Consider the following 18,951-nt stretch of genomic DNA (forward strand, 5'->3'; position numbering starts at 1 on the left):
TCCCCCCTTTTCCTTCTGTCTTCCAGACTATACAGATTGAGTTCATGAAGTCTTTCCTGATACGTTTTATGCTTAAGACCTTCCACCATTCTTGTAGCCCGTCTTTGGACCCGTTCAATTTTGTCAATATCTTTTTGTAGGTGAGGTCTCCAGAACTGAACACAGTACTCCAAATGTGGTCTCACCAGCGCTCTATATAAATAACTAGACTAACTGGACTAGACGTACCCAATTCCTGCAATTCTTCTTTATATCTTTTGGTCTCCAGCCCCCTAATTATCCCTACTCCTCTTCTCTGCCCTCTATAGAGACTCTATTACACTTTTTTTTAATAGTGTCAATCAAAACAAGTTGCAGTAATCCTAAAGGTGATCTTTCTAAAGCATTATAAATTAATACTAATACTTCACATGACCTTAAATCTAGCCCTCTATTAAGGTAGCCTAAGGCAGTATTTGCTTTTGTGACCCCTGTAATCACACTGTTCACTCTTTTTAGGGGATTGTTCACTACGATAGGACTTCAAGATCCATCTCACAGTTACTGCTATTGAACTAGGTTGTATCTATTCTATACCATGCCATTTGGTTTTTCTTCGCTAAGTGTACAGCCTACTTTTTCTCTCTTTAATTTCATTTTGTTGGATAGGGCCCAGTGTTCAAATCTATAGAAAGTCAAGTCCAAAGTCCACAAGGAAAGTCTGAATTTTACAAAATGGAGGTGTGTGTTTATGAAGAATTTGGTGGAAGGTTAAAATACATTCATGAAGATTTTAAAAATGGTCTTTTAAACTTTAGAGGTGGGGAAAAAGTCTTAAAAAGCTGGAATATAAAGAACAATTAGAATTAACAATGGTGGGAAATGAAGATGAAGAAAAAGAAGATTACAAACATGAAAAGAACTGAAGAGGAAAAACAGATACAGAGATTTACAGTGGCAAGAAAAATGAAAAGGAACTTGAAAATAAAAGACAAATTGATGATTTAATTGGGATTTATAGTGATTACACAGGGATTGACTGACAAGAAAAAAGCAGAAGAGGCAGCTAAAAATGAGGGGGTAGTAGTGAGAGGGGTAATAGTGAGAATAGACTAAGAGGGATTGAGAATATACCTACACAAATAATATATTCAAAAGGAAGAAAATGAGTTGGGGAATTATTGGTACAAAAATAAAAGAAAGGGGGGAAAAGGTTAAGAGAGTGGAATTGGAAGGAAAATATTTATAATAATGGAATATTTGAGAGATTAAAAGAGAATGGATGATTTATTTATTTATTTATTTATTATTTGGATTTGTATGCCGCCCCTCTCCGAAGACTCGGGGCGGCTCACAACAAGTGAAAAACAATCCAATACAATCCAATTAATTAAGACATTATAAGTTTAAGAAAATCCCCTATACTAACATACACACATACAGGCATACCATATATAACTTCAACGTGCCCAGGGGAGATGTTTAGTTTCCCCATGCCTGACGGCAAAGGTGGGTTTTGAGGAGTTTACGGAAGGCAGGAAGAGTAGGGGCAGTTCTGATCTCCGGGGGGAGTTGGTTCCAGAGGGCTGGTGCCGCCACAGAGAAGGCTCTCCCCCTGGGGCCCACCAACCGGCATTGTTTAGTTGACGGGACCCGGAGGAGGCCCACTCTGTGGGACCGAATCGGTCGCTGGGATTCGTGCGGCAGAAGGCGGTCTCGGAGATATTCTGGTCCAGTGCCATGAAGGGCTTTAAAGGTCATAACCAACACTTTGAATTGTGACCGGAAACTGATCGGCAGCCAATGCAGACTGCGGAGTGATGGTGAAACATGGGCATACCTGGGTAAGCCCATGACTGCTCTCGCAGCTGCATTCTGCACGATCTGAAGTTTCCGAACACTTTTCAAAGGTAGCCCCATGTAGAGAGCATTACAGTAGTCGAACCTCGAGGTGATGAGGGCATGAGTGACTGTGAGTAATGAGTCCCGGTTCAGATAGGGCCGCAACTGGTGCACCAGGCGAACCTGGGCAAACGCCCCCCTCGCCACAGCTGAAAGGTGGTTCTCTAATGTGAGCTGTGGATCGAGGAGGACGCCCAAGTTGCGGATCCTCTCTGAGGGGGTCAATGATTCCCCCCCCAGGGTAATGGACGGACAGATGGGATTGTCCTTGGGAGGCAAAACCCACAGCCACTCCGTCTTATCCGGGTTGAGCTTGAGTCTGTTGACACCCATCCAGGCCCCAACAGCCTCCAGGCACCGGCACATCACTTCCACCGCTTCGTTGATTGACAGTGGAATGTCATAATTTTTTAAAGAATTATTTTATTGTACCTAATTGTGTTAACAATATTAGCTGTGTATCAGTTTGTATAATTAGTATAAGTATTTTAATTTAAAAGTTTTTTAATAAGTTAATTTATATTAGTTTGTTATTTGATGGACTGAATTATATTGGAAAGACCCTATTGGTCGTTCGAAAGGCCATGAAGACCTGGCTTTCCCCACAGGCCTGGGAGCCGTGAATACTACCACCTTTCACGGCCAAATTGTATTGATTGGATAGGTATACGTGTTAGGTCTATTGAATTGAGCGTTAATTTGTATTATGGGATTTTATGGTTTATAATTTTAGAGTATTATAATTTTAATATTTACTTCTTTCTACTATATTATATTTTTTTATGTTTTTGTAAGCCGCCCTGAATCCTATGGGATTGGACAGCATAGACGTCAAACAAACAAACTAATAAATAAATAAATAAATAAATAATTTTTGAACTAATTGGATTAAATATTAACATTGACAGGGAAAAAAGGAATAAAGAAAAGGGAAATATATTAGACTATAGTAGGTCAATTGTTGGAAAGATATATAATTTGGAAAATTATTAACCTTTTTTATAAGATTTGTTTTATATAAGATTTGTATAATTTACGGACCTGCTTTAATATTGAAAGAATTCAGATGATTATTGATATTTTTGGAATGATATATGCTCTGTATAATCAATACTCTTAATGGTGTTTATATAAGAACTCTAAAACTTCCCACAGTCAGGACATTCAAAGGGATTCTCCCCTGTGTGAGTCCTCTGGTGTTTCATGACTGAAATTGTGACTGAATTTTTTACACTGTCAGCATATTTAAATGTTTTCTCTTTTTTGTGAGTCTTGGGTGATTCACCAGACTGGAATTCTCTCTTTGTCACAGAAAGGATGTTTTAAATGGTGTTATTCCTGTGTCTGCATCTATTAGTGTTTATGTCCAGTATATTTCGCGTCAGCAGCCAAAGGTTTCTGCGAGCTATGACTGATGTGACCATGCTAGAGGATGGGAACCTGGCCGTTTGTAGGGAAGCGAGCGGTTGCTATCATCTTGGCTATGTCCTGGTGAAATCTGGTATCTGTCGCTGGAATCCTTTCCTGCAAGTCTCGTAACAAGATTGTTAGCTCTAGAAAAGAAGGAAGCCGAAGTGGCTGCCCTTACCGCCCAGGCGCCTGTGTGATGATTCATGACAAGGGTCTGCTCGAGTCTCTTGTCCTCCAGCCATAACAGCTCTGCAGCATCGCCAGGAAGATTGGTGGGAGATAGGAGAGCCGTAACTGCTGGAGCGTTGAGTGTGGGAGCTAATTTTGGGGCAACGGTAAAGAATTTCCTATCATTGGTCAAGGATAGAGTCCCTGTTGAAGGGGATTGCCACTGCCCATGGACTGCATGGACAAAGAGGGGTGGACATGGCATCACCTGGGCCTCCGGTGTACATAAGGAGAAAAGGGGATTGATATCTGACCCAGGAGTGGCATAAGGGGCTGCAGCAGAAATGTTGCCAACATTGCGAGCTTTAAATAATAAAGAGCGAAAGAGGGCAGGATGGAACAGCCCCACCATTGCTGGGGGTTCTGGGTCTATGCCCTCATCATTGGATAGCTCTATATCAGGACCCCCTTCGTCCTCCTCAGAAGGATTCCTGAATTCTGCCACATAGGTAGATATAGACATATTTTGTCAGTTCTGGTTCTGAGGGTGACTCACGAGAGGTGGCATATTGAGTTGAGGAGCAGTGGCAACAGAGGTTTGGGTTCCCCTCATGAATTGCATGCACTGTGCAATACTCTGAGTAAGAGCTGCTGAGATAATGGCTTGTACATTGTTGGGATCCTGTAAGAATGGAATAGAGGGAAAGGCCTGGACAGACATTGCAGGAGGAGCAGGAGTTTGAAATAAGATGGAAGGCAGAGAATCAGGAGGGGGAGGAGAAAGAGGAGAGGAGGGGTTTAAAAAGTTAAAGAAAAGCCCCAAATATCAGTATCTGCCAGTACTAAATTATTAGATCCCATCAGGACAGAATTGCTGAGAGGTATCCCCCACTCGAGACAGCATGAGATTTTGAAGCCTGGTCACAGATTTTAGTTAAGGCCTTATGCAGCCTAGTTTCAGATTTTTTTGAGGCCTTGCTGGCTTTCGGCCTACCCTTCTTTGTCTTTAAGACACGTTTCCTGGAATGAGCAAATGAGTAGCCTAAGGCACTGGCACCTGGAGAGTTAGATTCCCGTTCAGGAGCAGAGGGAGATAAGGATTGTACCTCTGAGCCTTGAGCCATTGGGTTTCTGCCAGCCATTAAAGTAAAGGCCCAGATAAAATGGCTGATGCAAAGCTGTGATTATAAAATGGCTGCCAGCAGTTAAGAATTTGAAAAAGGGGGGAGGCCTTTCCTGAGGAGATTAGCTCTGCTCAGATATAGTCTCCTTTTTTATATTTTATTCTTCTTCTCATTTCTTTTAATACCAATCAATGAAAATTTTAATTATTATTATTATTATTATTATTATTATTATTATTATTATTATTAATTAGATTTGTATGCCACCCCTTTCCGGAGACTCGGAGCGGCTCACAACAATCACAACAATATACAAATCCAATATTTAAAAGAAACAAAACATTTAAGAAACCCATCATTAAGAACCATTCAATACAATCATACCATTTATAAAACTGTATGTGTTCAGGGGTATCTCAGTTATCCCCATGCCTGGCAACAAAGGTGGGTCTTAAGTAACTTGCGAAAGGCAAGGAGGGTGGGGGCTGTTCTGCTCTCCGGGGGGAGTTGATTCCAGAGGGCCAGGGCCGTCACAGAGAAGGCTATTCCCATGGGGCCTGCCAGATGACATTGCTTAATCGACGGGACCCGGAGAAGGCCAACTCTGTGGGACCTTATCGGTCGCTGGGATTCGTGCGGTAGAAGGCGGTTCCGAAGGTATTGTGGTCCAATGCCATGTAGGGCTTTATAGGTCATTACCAACACTTTGAATTGTGACTGGAAACTGATTGGCAGCTAGTGCAGGCTGCGGAGTGTTGACGAAATGTGGGCAAATCTAGGAAGGCCCACGATAGCTCTAGTGACCGCATTCTGCACAATCTTTAAATTCCAAACATTCTTCAAAGGTATCCCCATGTAGAGAGCATTGCAGTAGTCGAACCTCGTGATGAGGGCATGAGCGACTGAGCAATGACTCCCTGTCCAAATAGGGTCGCAACTAGTGTATCAGGCAAACTTGTTAGCTGTGGATTGAGGAGGACGCCCAAGTTGTGAACCCTCTCTGAGGGGGTCAGTGATTCCCCCCCCCCAGGGTAATGGACGGACAGATGGAATTGTCCTTGGGAGGCAGAACCCACAGCCACTCCGTCTTGTCAGGGTTGGGTTTGAGCCTATTGACACCCATCCAGACTCTAACAGCCTCCAGACACCAGCACATCACTTCCACTGCTTCACCGACTGAACATGGGGTAGAAATGTACAGCTGGGTTTCATCAGCATACTGATGATACCTCAACCCATGCCCTTGGATGATCTCTCCCAGCAGTTTCATGTAGATATTGAATAGCAGGGTGGAGAGGACCGGCCCCTGAGGCATCCCACAAGGGAGAGACCTAGAGGTTGACCTCTGACCCCCCACTAAAACCGACTGCCACAGACTGGAGAGGTCTTGCCAATAAGTATGGTATTTCTTATCTTAACATGTATTTAAAAAGTTAAATTGTGCTTCATCCAGCATTTTCTGAGAAATAGCTGTTGAGGAGTGTTTGGCATCTTTGGTTGCACAGGTAGTACTTACTTACTTACTTACTTACTTACTTACTTACTTACTTACTTACTTACTTACTTACCCATTATAAATAAATAGCCCAAGGCACGTGGTCAGCGGAGGAGGCTTCCAGACCTATCAACTGGCTGAAATTGAGAGCAGTGTCTTTGGCCCTCAAACAATTCAAACCTCACATCATCAATCAAGATGCCCTGATTCTCACGGACAATATAGCTACAAAGAGTCATATTTGCAGACAAGGGGGCACCAGGTCCAAGGCCCTGATGAGAGAAACCCTGAAACTAGGTCTCTGGGCAGAGAGATATTTACAGTCATTATGGGCCGACCACTCAGTGTGCAGGCAGATTGGCTTTCCCAGTCGACTCTGGATCCAGGAGAGTGGAGCCTTCATCCGGCTCTGTTTCAGCAAACCTGCCTCCAATTCCAAATCTCCCAGATGTGATCCACAAGATCGTCCTCAAGAAGGCTCAGGTGATTCTGATAGCCCCTTGCTGGCCATGCCAGCCCTGGTTCGCGGACCTTCAACATCTATCAATCCAGGACCCCGTTTCAGAGGACATGTTACAGCAGGGAGCCTCTCACCATCCAGATCCGGAGTGGTTCCACCTCACAGCTTGGCTATTATCCGGCGTGACTTAGATCTGCGAGGCTATGACCCGGACACTATAGAAATAATCCTAAAAGCCAGAAGAGTCTCCACCAACAAGATTTACGACCATACCTGGTCCAAGTTTCACCAATGGTGCTCACAGGAGGATCTATCCCCCCTGTGCATTCGCATTCACAGGGTTGTAGCCTTTCTTATGAAAGGGTTCCATCAAGGCCTCTCATCCAGCACTATCCGACGTCATCTGGCTGCTTTATCTTCGGTCTTAGCAGGGCCTCACAGACAACCACTCTGCTCCTTTCCAGAAATTCAAGAATTTCTTAGAGGTATTTCAAACCTCAGGCCTTCCAAGGTTCACAGATACCCGTCCTGGGACTTACCGCGGGTTCTCCATTCCCTCACTTAGGCACCATATGAACCCCTGAGATCAGCATCCTTCAGGTACCTATCTTACAAGGTAGCATTCCTGGTGGCGATAACTTCTGCCTGACGCATCTAAGAATTGGCAGCCCTTTCCATTCGGCAGGATCTATACTAGTTCCATTCTGACAATGTAGTCCTGCGTCTAGACCCCACCTTTCTACCCAAGGTCAGTTCCATGTTCCACAGATCCCAGGACATTGTGTTGCCTTCCTATTGTTCCAACCAGAACCATCATCTTGCGGTCAGATAATACACCTTAGATCTCACCAGAGCGCTGAGAATCTTTATCCAAAGGACGAGACCCATTCGAAGGTCTGAAGCCCTATTCATGGCCTACCATCCCAGATCCCTGGCATCCAAGGTATCTTCAACCGTAATAGGTCGTTGGATCCGAGGGACTATCTCAAAGGCCTATGAGTCAGCTTCCCTCAGCATACCTAGAAGTATCACGGCACACTCCACAAGAAGTGCAGCCACATCTGCCGCATGGGCAACTCAAGCTCCATTGGAAGAAGTCTGCAAAGCAGCCACTTGGGCCTCTCCAAATTCCTTCATAAGGCACTACAAAATTGATTCATACGCTTCAGCGGATGCTGCCTTCGGCAGAAGAGTCCTCCAATCCGTTATCTCTCACGATAGCGAACTAATCCCTCCCTAGGGACTCATCTATTGGGCATAGTTCCCTGTAAGCTGCGCAGCGCGCTATAGCGCAGGCAAATTTTAAGGACAGCGCAGAGTTTTCCAAGCTGGCGCAGAGCGGGTTTCTCCCCGACCGACAGCTGATCCGCCCCTCCCAAGCTGTTGGTGGGAGAGAAAGCCCCGGCTTCCTGGGCTCTGCCGTCGGCCGCGCCCATCTCCTCCCACGCCCTTCCGCTTCCCTTCGGTGTCGGAGGAGGCGTTGGCCTCCTTCCCAGCCGCTGTGCTGGGAGCTGCCCCCTGGAGCCAGGGGCAACGGGCCCAGAATCGGCCTCCTCCCCCACGCCGTGCAGGCCAGCAAAGCGTCAAGGCTTCTGAGGTGAGCTGCGTGGCGGCAGCGGGAGGCAGAGCCAAGGGGAGGGCATGCCGGCCAGCAAAGCCGGCTTTCCGGGAAAGCAGTGTGCTTTTCAAATGCGCTGCTTTCCTGCACCTCTTTCCTGGGCAGGGGGGGGAGAAGGTGGCCGTCTCCCCACCCTGCCCAGGTAAAAGGTGTAGGAAAGCAGCGCATTTGAAAAGCGCACTGCTTTCCCGGAAAGTCGACTTTGCTGGCCAGCACAGGGCTTGAACCCTGCACCCGTCAGCAAAGCTGGCTGCCCGCCAGCCCGATGTCTGTCCGTGTGTGTGGGGCCCCCCGAATGTGCCAGCCTGATGTCCGTCCATGTGTGTGTGGGGGTGAATCCACCATCCACGCCACCAGCCTGATGTCCGTGCGTGCGGGGGGGGGGGGAGCCAATCCGCCAGCCACGCCGCCAGCCTGATGTCCGTCCGTGCAGGGGGGGACGAATCCGCCAGCCACGCCGCCAGCCTGATGTCCGTCCGTGCAGGGGGGGGGACGAATCCGCCAGCCACGCCGCCAGCCTGATGTCCGTGCGTGCGGGGGGGGGGGAGCCAATCCGCCAGCCACGCCGCCAGCCTGATGTCCGTGCGTGCGGGGGGGGGGGAGCCAATCCGCCAGCCACGCCGCCAGCCTGATGTCCGTCCGTGCAGGGGGGGACGAATCCGCCAGCCACGCCGCCAGCCTGATGTCCGTCCGTGCAGGGGGGGGGACGAATCCGCCAGCCACACCGCCAGCCTGATATCCGTCCGTACGGACATTGGGCTGGTGGGGTGGCCGGCGGATTGCTCCCCCCTAGCATGTACGGACATCGGGCTGGCGGCTGGCAGCCAGCAAAGCCGGCTTTCTGTGAAAGCAGCGCGCTTTTCAAATTCGCTGCTTTTCTGTGCGAGTCCCGCAGGCAGCCCAGCCGGGCGGCGGAGGAGGCCGAGGCGGAGTGGGGCTCCATGAGGCGAGCGGGCCTCGGCACGGCCTCAGCGAGGCGAGTGAGTCCTATAGAAGTGTTTGTGCCACGCCAGCCCGAATTTGAAAAGTGCGCTGTTTTCCCGGAAAGCCAGCCCACCACCAACCCGATGTCTGTACGTGCTGGGGGGGGGCAATCCGCCGGTCACCCCGCCAGCCCAATGTCCGTACGTGCAGGGGGGGGCGAATCTGCCGGCACTGCCGCCAGCCCGATGTCCATCCATGTGGGGGGAGGCGCGAATCTGCCGGCCACGCCACCAGCCTGATATCCGTCCGTGCGGGGGGCCTCTCTTTCTTTCTTTCTCTCTCTCCTTCATTCCCTCTTTCTCATCGACGGATTCGGGGGGCCCCGCATGGACTGACATCAGGCTGCTGGCATGGCCGGCGGATTCACCCCAGCCCCACACGGATGGACATCGGGCTGGCGGCAGTGCCGGCAGATTCCCCCCCGGCACGTACGGACATTGGGCTGGTGGGGTGGCCGGCGGATTGCTCCCCCCTAGCATGTACGGACATCGGGCTGGCGGCTGGCAGCCAGCAAAGCCGGCTTTCTGTGAAAGCAGCGCGCTTTTCAAATTCGCTGCTTTTCTGTGCGAGTCCCGCAGGCAGCCCAGCCGGGCGGCGGAGGAGGCCGAGGCGGAGTGGGGCTCCATGAGGCGAGCGGGCCTCGGCACGGCCTCAGCGAGGCGAGTGAGTCCTATAGAAGTGTTTGTGCCACGCCAGCCCGAATTTGAAAAGTGCGCTGTTTTCCCGGAAAGCCAGCTTTGCTGGCCGGCGTCAGCAAAGCTGGCTGCCCACCACCAACCCGATGTCTGTACGTGCTGGGGGGGGGGGCAATCCGCCGGTCACCCCGCCAGCCCAATGTCCGTACGTGCAGGGGTGGGGCGAATCCGCCGGCACTGCCGCCAGCCCGATGTCTATCCATGTGGGGGGAGGCGCGAATCCGCCGGCCACGCCACCAGCCTGATGTTCGTCCGTGCGGGGTGTCTGTGTGAATCCACCGCCCATGCCACCAACTCGATGACAAAGAGGGAATGAAAGAGGGAGAGAAAGAAAGAGAGAGATATAAAGGATAGAGAGAAAGAGGGAATGAAGGAGGGAGAGAAAGAGAGATGTATAAAGGATAGAGAGAGAGGGAGGGAGAGAAAGGAAAGAGAGAGAAAAGGAGGGAGAGATAGAGGGAATGAAGAAGGAAGAGAAACAAAGAAAGAGTGAGAGATATAAAGGATAGAAAGAGGGAGGGAGGGAGAGAAAGCGAGGGAGGGAGAGGAAGGAGAGAAAGAAAGAGAGAGATATAAATGATAGAGAGAAAGAGGGAGGAAGAGAAAGGAAAGAGAGAAAAAGAGGGCGAGAAAGAGGGAATGGAGGAAGAGAAAGAAAGAGTGAGAGATATAAAGGATAGAGAGAAGGAGGGAGGGAGAGAAAGGAAAGAGAGAAAAGGAGGGAGAGAAAGAGGGAATGAAGGAGGAAGAGAAAGAAAGAGTGAGAGCTATAAAGGATAGAGAGAAAGGGAGGGAGGGAAAGACAAAGAGGGAATGAAGGAGGGAGAGAAAGAAAGAGTGACAGATAGAAAGGATAGAGAGAAAGAGGGAGGGAGAGAAAGGGAGGGAGAAAAAGAGGGAATGATGGAGGGAGAAAGAAAGAGACATATATAAAGGATAGAGAGGAAGAGGGAGGGAGAGAACGGAAAGAGAAAGGGAGGGAGAGAAAGGAAAGAGATGAGAGAGGAAGGAGGAAAGAGAAAGGAGGGGGAGCGAATTATGGATGTCAGAACTCGCGTACGCCTGATAGTGTGCGCTCACACTTTATTTATTTATTTATTTAGACTTCTATGCCGCCCAGTCCCAAAAGGACTGCTGCTCAGACACTATACCTTTCTGCCCACACCGGGAAAAAATTAGAGGGAACACTGCTATTGGGTATGTCCCATGTGACTGCTGGACTCGCTCTCTCAGTAGGGAGAATAGGCATTGATTGCTTACCTGAACGCCTCTTCTCGTACGATGAGCGGGTACAGCAGTCACTTCCCTCCCTGTTTTTCCTTTCTAACTATGGTTATTCCATTAACCTGTATCTTTTCCTATCATGAGAGTTGAACACTATTGAGCCACCACACTTGAGCCTAAGTCTACGGATTCGCGAATTCTGGGGAAGGGGCGGATCCAGCAGGCTTTTTAAAGTCTAGGCTCAGTCCTCGACGGATTGGAGAGTGAGCTACCCACATGACTGGATAATAATTTTTTATTATTAGATTTGTAATGTATTATATTACTGCTTTGCTGTGAGCTGCCCCGAGTCTTCGGAGAGGGGCGGCATACAAATAAACTAAACTCGCTCATCATACGAGAAGAGGCGTTCAGGTAAGCAATCAACGCCTAATTTCATCGTTTAAAACCCCCACACCTCTAAATTTAGCTCAGAAGGTTTAATATTAACCATTTTCTGACATTTTGTCAGACTTGGAAGAGATAGATTTTCTTCATATATATTTGTGTGTGTTTGTGTGTAGATGGGTGTATATTTTTCTCTCATTGCATATACAGTGTTTCCCCGAAAATGAGACATGTCCTGAAAATAAGCCCAAACAGGGCTTTTTAGGACATGTATTTAAATAAGCCCCGCCCCAATACTTTCCAGGGAAATTGGGGAACATGACTGGATCCACTCTTTCTCCAGCGGGCACCCTTTTTGCCAGGGGAGCAAGAGCAAGAACAAGCAAGAGGCAGTTGCACACACACCGCGGGACTAGTGGACTCTGGACTCTGCCTACGTCAGTTTGAAGAACAGGAGGCAAGGATTGATTCCTTCATCGCAGTTAGGAACATAGAAACATAGAAGACTGACGGCAGAAAAAGACCTCATGGTCCATCTACTCTGCCCTTATGCTATTTCCTGTATTTTATTTTAGGATGGATATATGTTTATCCCACTTACGTTTAAATTCAGTTACTGTGGATTTACCAACTACGTCTGCTGGAAGTTTGTTCCAAGGATCTACTACTATTTCAGTAAAATAATATTTTCTCACGTTGTTTCATATCTTTCCCCCAACTAACCTCAGGTTGTTCCCCCTTGTTCTTGTGTTCACTTTCCTATTAAAAACACTTCCCTCCTGAACCTTATTTAACCCTTTAAAATATATAAATGTTTTAATCATGTCCCCACTTTTTCTTCTGTCTTCCAGACTATACAGATTGAGTTCATTAAGTCTTTCCTGATACTTTTTATGCTTAAAAACTTCCACCATTTTTGTAGCCTGTCTTTGGATCCGTTCAGTTTTGTCAATATGTTTTTGTAGGTGAGGTCTCCAGAACTGAACACGGTATTCCAAATGTGGTCTCAACAGCACTCTATAAAGCGGGATCACAATCTCCCTCTTCCTGCTTGTTATACCTCTAGCTATGCAGCCAAGCATCCTACTTGCTTTTCCTACTGCCCGACCACACTGCTCACCCATTTTGAGACTGTCAGAAATCACTACCCCTAAATCCTTCTGTTCTGAAGTTTTTGCTAACACAGAACTGCCAATAAAATACTCAGATTGAGGATTCCTTTTCCCCAAGTGCATTATTTTACATTTAGAAACATTAAATTGCAGTTTCCATTGCTTTGACCACTTATCTAGTACTGTAAAGCTAAATCATTTGCCATATTACAGATGCCTCCAGGAATATCAACCCTATTCCACACATTACAGTCATCAGCAAATAGCCACACCTTCCCTACCAAACCTTCCCCTATGTCACTCACAAACATATTAAAAAGAATAGGACCCAGAACACCACTTGTAACCAATCTCTGCTCAGAATATTCACCATTAACAACAAGGAGGAGGAGGAAGAGGAGAAGGAGGGAGTTTAGGAAGAGGCGTGGCCGGCCCGGCCGTGCGGGAGGAGAAATGTGGGCCGGACCCAAAGCCGGAACCACGCCTCCTCCTCTTCCGCCTTCCAGTGGAAGAGCCTTCCCAAGTTCAGAAAGGGCACAAGGCACAGCTCCAGTGTGGGGCCCGAACGCGCCATCCCTGGGGCAGGGCAGGAAGGCGGCTGGTGCCCCCGGAGGACATCGCAGAACAGAACCCAGCTTTTTGCTTCTGTATGACAAGGCCTTCAGGCACCTGGAAGAGAAAGCGCGCTGCCATCACAGCGTTCTGAGCAACACGGAGCCTTCCCTGAAGCGGCAGGGGCTTCGGTGGAGCCCAGGGGTTTCCCGGCAGCTACCTGTCAGACTAAGCTTTTGTCGCCTGTGAAGAAGCCGGAGAACAGAGCAAACAATTCAACAAGGGGAGGGAGAGCTTTGCCCTCTGCTTTCCTGAAGGCGTTTGCTCTGTTCCATGGCTTCTTCGCAGGCGACAAAAGCTTAGGCTGACAGGTAGCTGCCAGCCGACTGGGCGTCTCTTCGCAGAGCACTGGCTTCCTCCGCTGGCACTGGGAAAAGGCTGAAGTGCAGGTCTCTGGCAGCGACGAAAACTAGAATATACCCCTGCTCTCTCTCTCTTTGTGTATGTGTGTGTGTGTAGAGACAGATTTTATTTTATTTATTAATAGAGTTGAAAGGGACCGTTAGGTCATCGAGTCCAACCCCCTGCCTGAGCAGGAAACCCTACAGCACCCCACCCCAGCCAAAGAGAGAGATAGAGATAGGGACAGAGACAAAGAGAGGCCCAAAGTCACTCAGCCAGGTTTCATGCCTAAACAGCCCTAACTTTTAGAACTAGAATTCTGTTTGTAGGCGAGCCCTTTGAGCATTGATGTCCTTCGTTTTAAGTTCGCTTAACTGATCTTCTAGTATAAGGGGCGTGCATAAGTGCACCAGAGTGCCTTCCGTCCCCTGTCCTAAGGTTTCTCTCTTACTACTATCACATATTTAAACGTCGTTATATCTTTCTATACTGCCAATACATACTTGACAAAAATAGCAGATCGGGATGAAATTAAGCTTCCAAGGAGGGTCCTTCCAGGAGGTCCTTTTACAGTAGAGTTGAACGCAACACCATTCCATCAAGATGGAGTTTAGATCAAAATGAGAAATGTGTCCACCTGCCGTATTATGCATCGCTTTACTTCACGATTTAACCTTGGATGCTTTTGTGTAACAGAAGGGTGTGGAGTCATGTTTCATTCCAGCTAATTGTACATCACAAAAATAAATGGTGTAGCTGCAAACTTTGCCATAAACTAGGGAAAATGCAAAATGTTGCCCTCTGCAACAATCTGGGTTCTCATTTTATCAGCCTCGGAAGGAAGGATGGCTGAGTCAACCTTGAGCCGGGGGTGAGATTTGAACTGCTGATTCATTTGTTTGTTTGCCCTTCCGCTCCTGACTTGGTTCAGCCGCGGCCACCCTAGCCGGTGGGCTTGCAGCGTCTCCAGCCGCTTAGCTCCTCTCGATGCAGCTCAGCCGAACAAAACCTCCCAGAAGGGAATCTCAGCAGGGGCAGCAAGAAAATAGGAAATTCCGAACGGTGACAGTCACAATGCAGGGGAATCCCTGGGGCAGTAAGAGAGCACAGGCACCCGGGCTCGGGTTCGTAAGGTGAAAATGGTTCTTAAGTAAAGGCAAACAAATCTTAAACTCCGGGTTCATATCACGAAAAGTTCAGATGAAGAGGCATTTGTGAGATGAGGTATCACTGTAATATATACTTTTTTCTTTTTTCAAATGATATCTAATTATTTTATAACCAATTAAAATTCTCCTTTTTTTTTAATCTTTCAGACAAAGGGGATGGCAATAAGAGCACTCGGGACAATTGTAAATAACAACATTGAAAAGGGAAGAAAATCAAGCGAAATTAAAGAAAATCATACAATTCTCCTCCTCTTCCAGAAGCTGTTAGACAAGAGAGAGAAAATCAAGAAACATTTCAAGCTCGAATAAGCAGATTATGCAGAACTCAAGGATACGTTACATGGTTTTTCCTGCATCAGCAAAAAAGGAAGATATCGGAAGTCAGTTGAGATGAAAAGGTCAATAATAAAGCCATGTAGAGCAGACAGGAATGCAGGCCTCTCCCTCTGAGGAAGAAAATGACTAGAAACCACTAAACAAGTCATTGTCCATATTTTGGATGAACTCAGCTTTGGAAAACAAGATATTGCAAATCACAGCTGTTTATACATTGAGGAGCTAGACAGGAGAAGAGCCATGCACACTATCTCAGTGTAGCAAAAATTGGTCAGAACATTTCCCTTGTGATTCTTGGAACCAACTACATAAGAGAGAAGCCACAAAAGAACCCCCAATGTATTAAGTCTTTAGTGAACATGGCAACATGGTGGTATGCCAGAAGACACACATGAGGGTGGAAACATATGACTGTGCAGATTGTGTGAACATTTCATTAGAAATTCTCTGGTTATGAGACACTAAAGGATGCAGACACAGGAATAACACCATTTGAATATCCTTTCTGTGAGGAAAATTTCAAACAGAGAATTCCATTCCAGTAAAGCACCCAAGACTTGCAAAAAAGAGAAAACATTTGAATGTGCCGACTGTGTAAAAAAATTCAGAAACAATTTCAGTCATGGAACACCAGAGGATTCACACAGGCGAGAAACCCCTTGAATATCCTGACTGTGGGAAACATTTGAGGCAGGAACTTCACCTGGTGATACACCAGAGGATTAACTCAAAAGATAAAACCTTTGAATGTCTTGACTGTGGGAAAAGTTTTAGTGATAATTACAGCCTGGTGACACACCAAAGGACTCACACAGGAGAGAAACCCTTTGAATGTCCTAACTGTGGGAAAGGTTTTAGTCAGAGTTCCCACCTGTTGCAACACCAGAGGACTCACACAGGAGAGAAACCCTTTGAATGTCCTGACTGTGGGAAAGGTTTTAGTAAAAATTCCAGCCTGGTGATACACCAGAGGACACATACAGGAGAGAAACCCTTTGAATGCCTTGACTGTGGGAAAAGTTTTAGTCAGGGTTCGCACCTGGTGACACACCAGAGGACTCACTCAGGAGAGAAACCCTTTGAATGCCCTGACTGTGGGAAAAGTTTTAGTCAAGGTTCCCACCTGGTGACACACCAGAGGACTCACTCAGGAGAGAAACCCTTTGAATGTCCTTATTGTGGGAAAGGTTTTAGTGATAATTCCAGTCTGGTTCAACACCAGAGGATTCACACAGGAGAGAAACCTTTTGAATGTCCTGACTGTGGGAAAAGTTTCAGTCAGAATTCCAGCTTGGTGAAACACCAGAGGACTCATACAGGAGAGAAACCCTTTGAATGTCCTGACTGTGGGAGAAGTTTTAGTGATAATTCCTGCCTCGTTATACACCAGAGAACTCACACAGGAGAAAAACCCTTTGAATGTCCTGACTGTGCCAAAAGTTTTAGTCAAAATTCCAGCCTGGTGATACACCAGAGGACTCACACAGGAGAGAAACCCTTTGAATGCCCTGACTGTGGGAAAAGTTTTAGTCAGGGTTCTCACCTAGTGACACACCAGAGGATTCACACAGGAGAGAAACCTTTTGAATGTCCTGACTGTGGGAAAAGTTTTAGTGATAATTCCAGCCTGGTGAGACACCGGAGGACTCACACAGGAGAGAAACCCTTTGAATGTCCTGACTGTGGGAAAAGTTTTAGTCAGGTTTCCCACCTGGTAACACACCAGAGGACTCACTCAGGAGAGAAAGCCTTTGAATGTCCTGACTGGAAAAAGTTTTAGTAAGAGTTCCCACCTGGTGACACACCAGGGGACTCACACTGGAAGGATAGCGAGGTAGGAGGGAAGAAGGTTAGAGGGAAAGAGAGCAAGAATAGGTGGAGGGAATAGAAGGAGATAGAGGGAGACTAGTAACATGAAACATAGAAGGAAAACAGATGAGAGTTAAAAGTAACAGTGCCAATTTAGGATATTTCTTTATGATATATTGGAAAAATGTACAAATTTGTAACATGTTAATATGTTGTATGTATAAATGTAAAGTTTGTGAAAAAGATTTTATGAATATCCTATCTGTGGGAAAGGTTTCAGTCAGAATTGCAACTTCGTGCTACACCAGAGGATTCACACATGAAAGAAACCATTTGAATGTCCTTTTCGTGGGAAAGATTATATTTATAATTTCAGACTGTTGAGACACCAGAGGACTTACACCATTGAGAAATCTTTGAATTGTCCAATCTGTCGACATTACTTCAAGCATAAATCATCCCTTATTGCACACAAGGGTCTGTTCTGGGTCCTATTCTTTTTAATATGTTTCTGAGTGATATAGGGGAAGGTTTGGTAGGGAAGGTTTGCATATTTGCCAATGACTCTAAAATGTGCAATAGGGTTGATATTCCTGGAGGCGTCTGTAATATGGCAAATGATTTAGCTTTACTAGATAAATGGTCAAAGCAATGGAAACTGCAGTTTAATGTTTCCAAATGTAAAATAATGCACTTTGGGAAAAGGAATCCTCAATCTGAGTATTGTATTGGCAGTTCTGTATTAGAAAATATTTCAGAAGAGAAGGATTTAGGGGTAGTGATTTCTGACAGTCTCATAATGGATGGACATTGCGGTCAGGCGGTAAGGAAAGCAAGTAGAATGCTTAGCTGAATAGCTAGAGGTATAATAAATAGGAAGAGGGAGATTGTGATCCCGCTGTATAGAGAGTTGGTGAGACCACATTTGGAATACTGTGTTCAGTTCTGGAAACACACCTACAAAAAGATATTGACAACATTGAATCTGTATAGTCTGGAGGACAGAAGGGAAAGAAGGCACATGATTGGAACATTTAAATATGTTAGAGGGTTAAATAAGGTTCAGGAGGGAAGTGTTTTTAGTAGGAAAATGAACAGAAGAACAAGGGGGCACAATCTGAGGTTAGTTGGGGGAAAGATCAGAAGCAATATTAGAAAATATTATTTTACTGAGAATAGTAGATGCTTGGAACAAACTACCAACAGACATGATTGGTAAATCCACAGTAACTGAATTTAAACATGCCTGGGATAAACATATATCCATCCTAAGATAAAATACAGGAAATAGTATAAGGGCAGACTAGATGGACCATGAGGTCTTTTTCTGCCGTCAATCTTCTATGTTTCTATGTTTCACAAGGAAATTATTATTATTGTTCTTGTCGTTATCGTTATCGTTAATGTTATCATTGTTATTGTCTTTATATGCCGCTCACTCCAAAAGGACTCTGAGTGTATAATAATTGGATGCAACAAAAATTTAAAAAGTTAAAATCTAAAAATAAAAATAACAATAATATAAAAACATTGATTGATTGATTGATTGATTGATTGATTGATTGATTCGATTCTGAAGACTCGGGGTGGCTCAGCTCTCTATTAAAAACTCTATTAAATTAGAAACTCTATTAAACTCTATTATACATGCCTACAATCAGCCTAATTCAAGGCCTGCCGGAAAAGCCCGGTCTTAACAGCTTTCTGGAAGACCAGAGGCAGTTGGTTCCAACGGGTTGGAACCACCCCAGAGAAGGCTCTTCCCCGAGGTCCAGCCAGCTGACATAGTTTGTTTGATGGCACCTGGAGATGGCCAACTATGTGGGCCCATACTGGCTGCAGCGATTAAATTTAGGAGAAAATATCCCCCCTTTTTTTTCTATGTTGGTCTTGTAGATATGTATGTTTGTACTTTGTGCGTTGAGTGAGACTCTAGAAAAAGTGCAGAGAAGAACAACAAAAATGATTGGTACTGGAGGCTAAAACATATGAAGAATAATTGCAGGAACTGGGTATGTCTAGTTTAATGAAAGAAGGGCCAGGGGTGACATGATAGCAGTGTTCCAATATCTCAGGGGATGCCACAAAGAAGAGGGAGTCAACCTATTCTCCAAAGTACCTGAGG

The 18,951-nt window shown here is 46.2% G+C and overlaps 1 pseudogene; it reads left to right on the plus strand.

Moving 5' to 3' along the window:
- LOC139155769 (zinc finger protein 850-like) overlaps positions 1-18,296 on the plus strand; it is a 54,781-nt pseudogene extending 36,485 nt beyond the window's left edge.
- Positions 18,297-18,951: the final 655 nt, after the last annotated feature.

Source organism: Erythrolamprus reginae, unplaced genomic scaffold (genome assembly GCF_031021105.1).
Source record: "Erythrolamprus reginae isolate rEryReg1 unplaced genomic scaffold, rEryReg1.hap1 H_53, whole genome shotgun sequence".
Taxonomy (NCBI): Eukaryota; Metazoa; Chordata; class Lepidosauria; order Squamata; family Dipsadidae; genus Erythrolamprus; species Erythrolamprus reginae.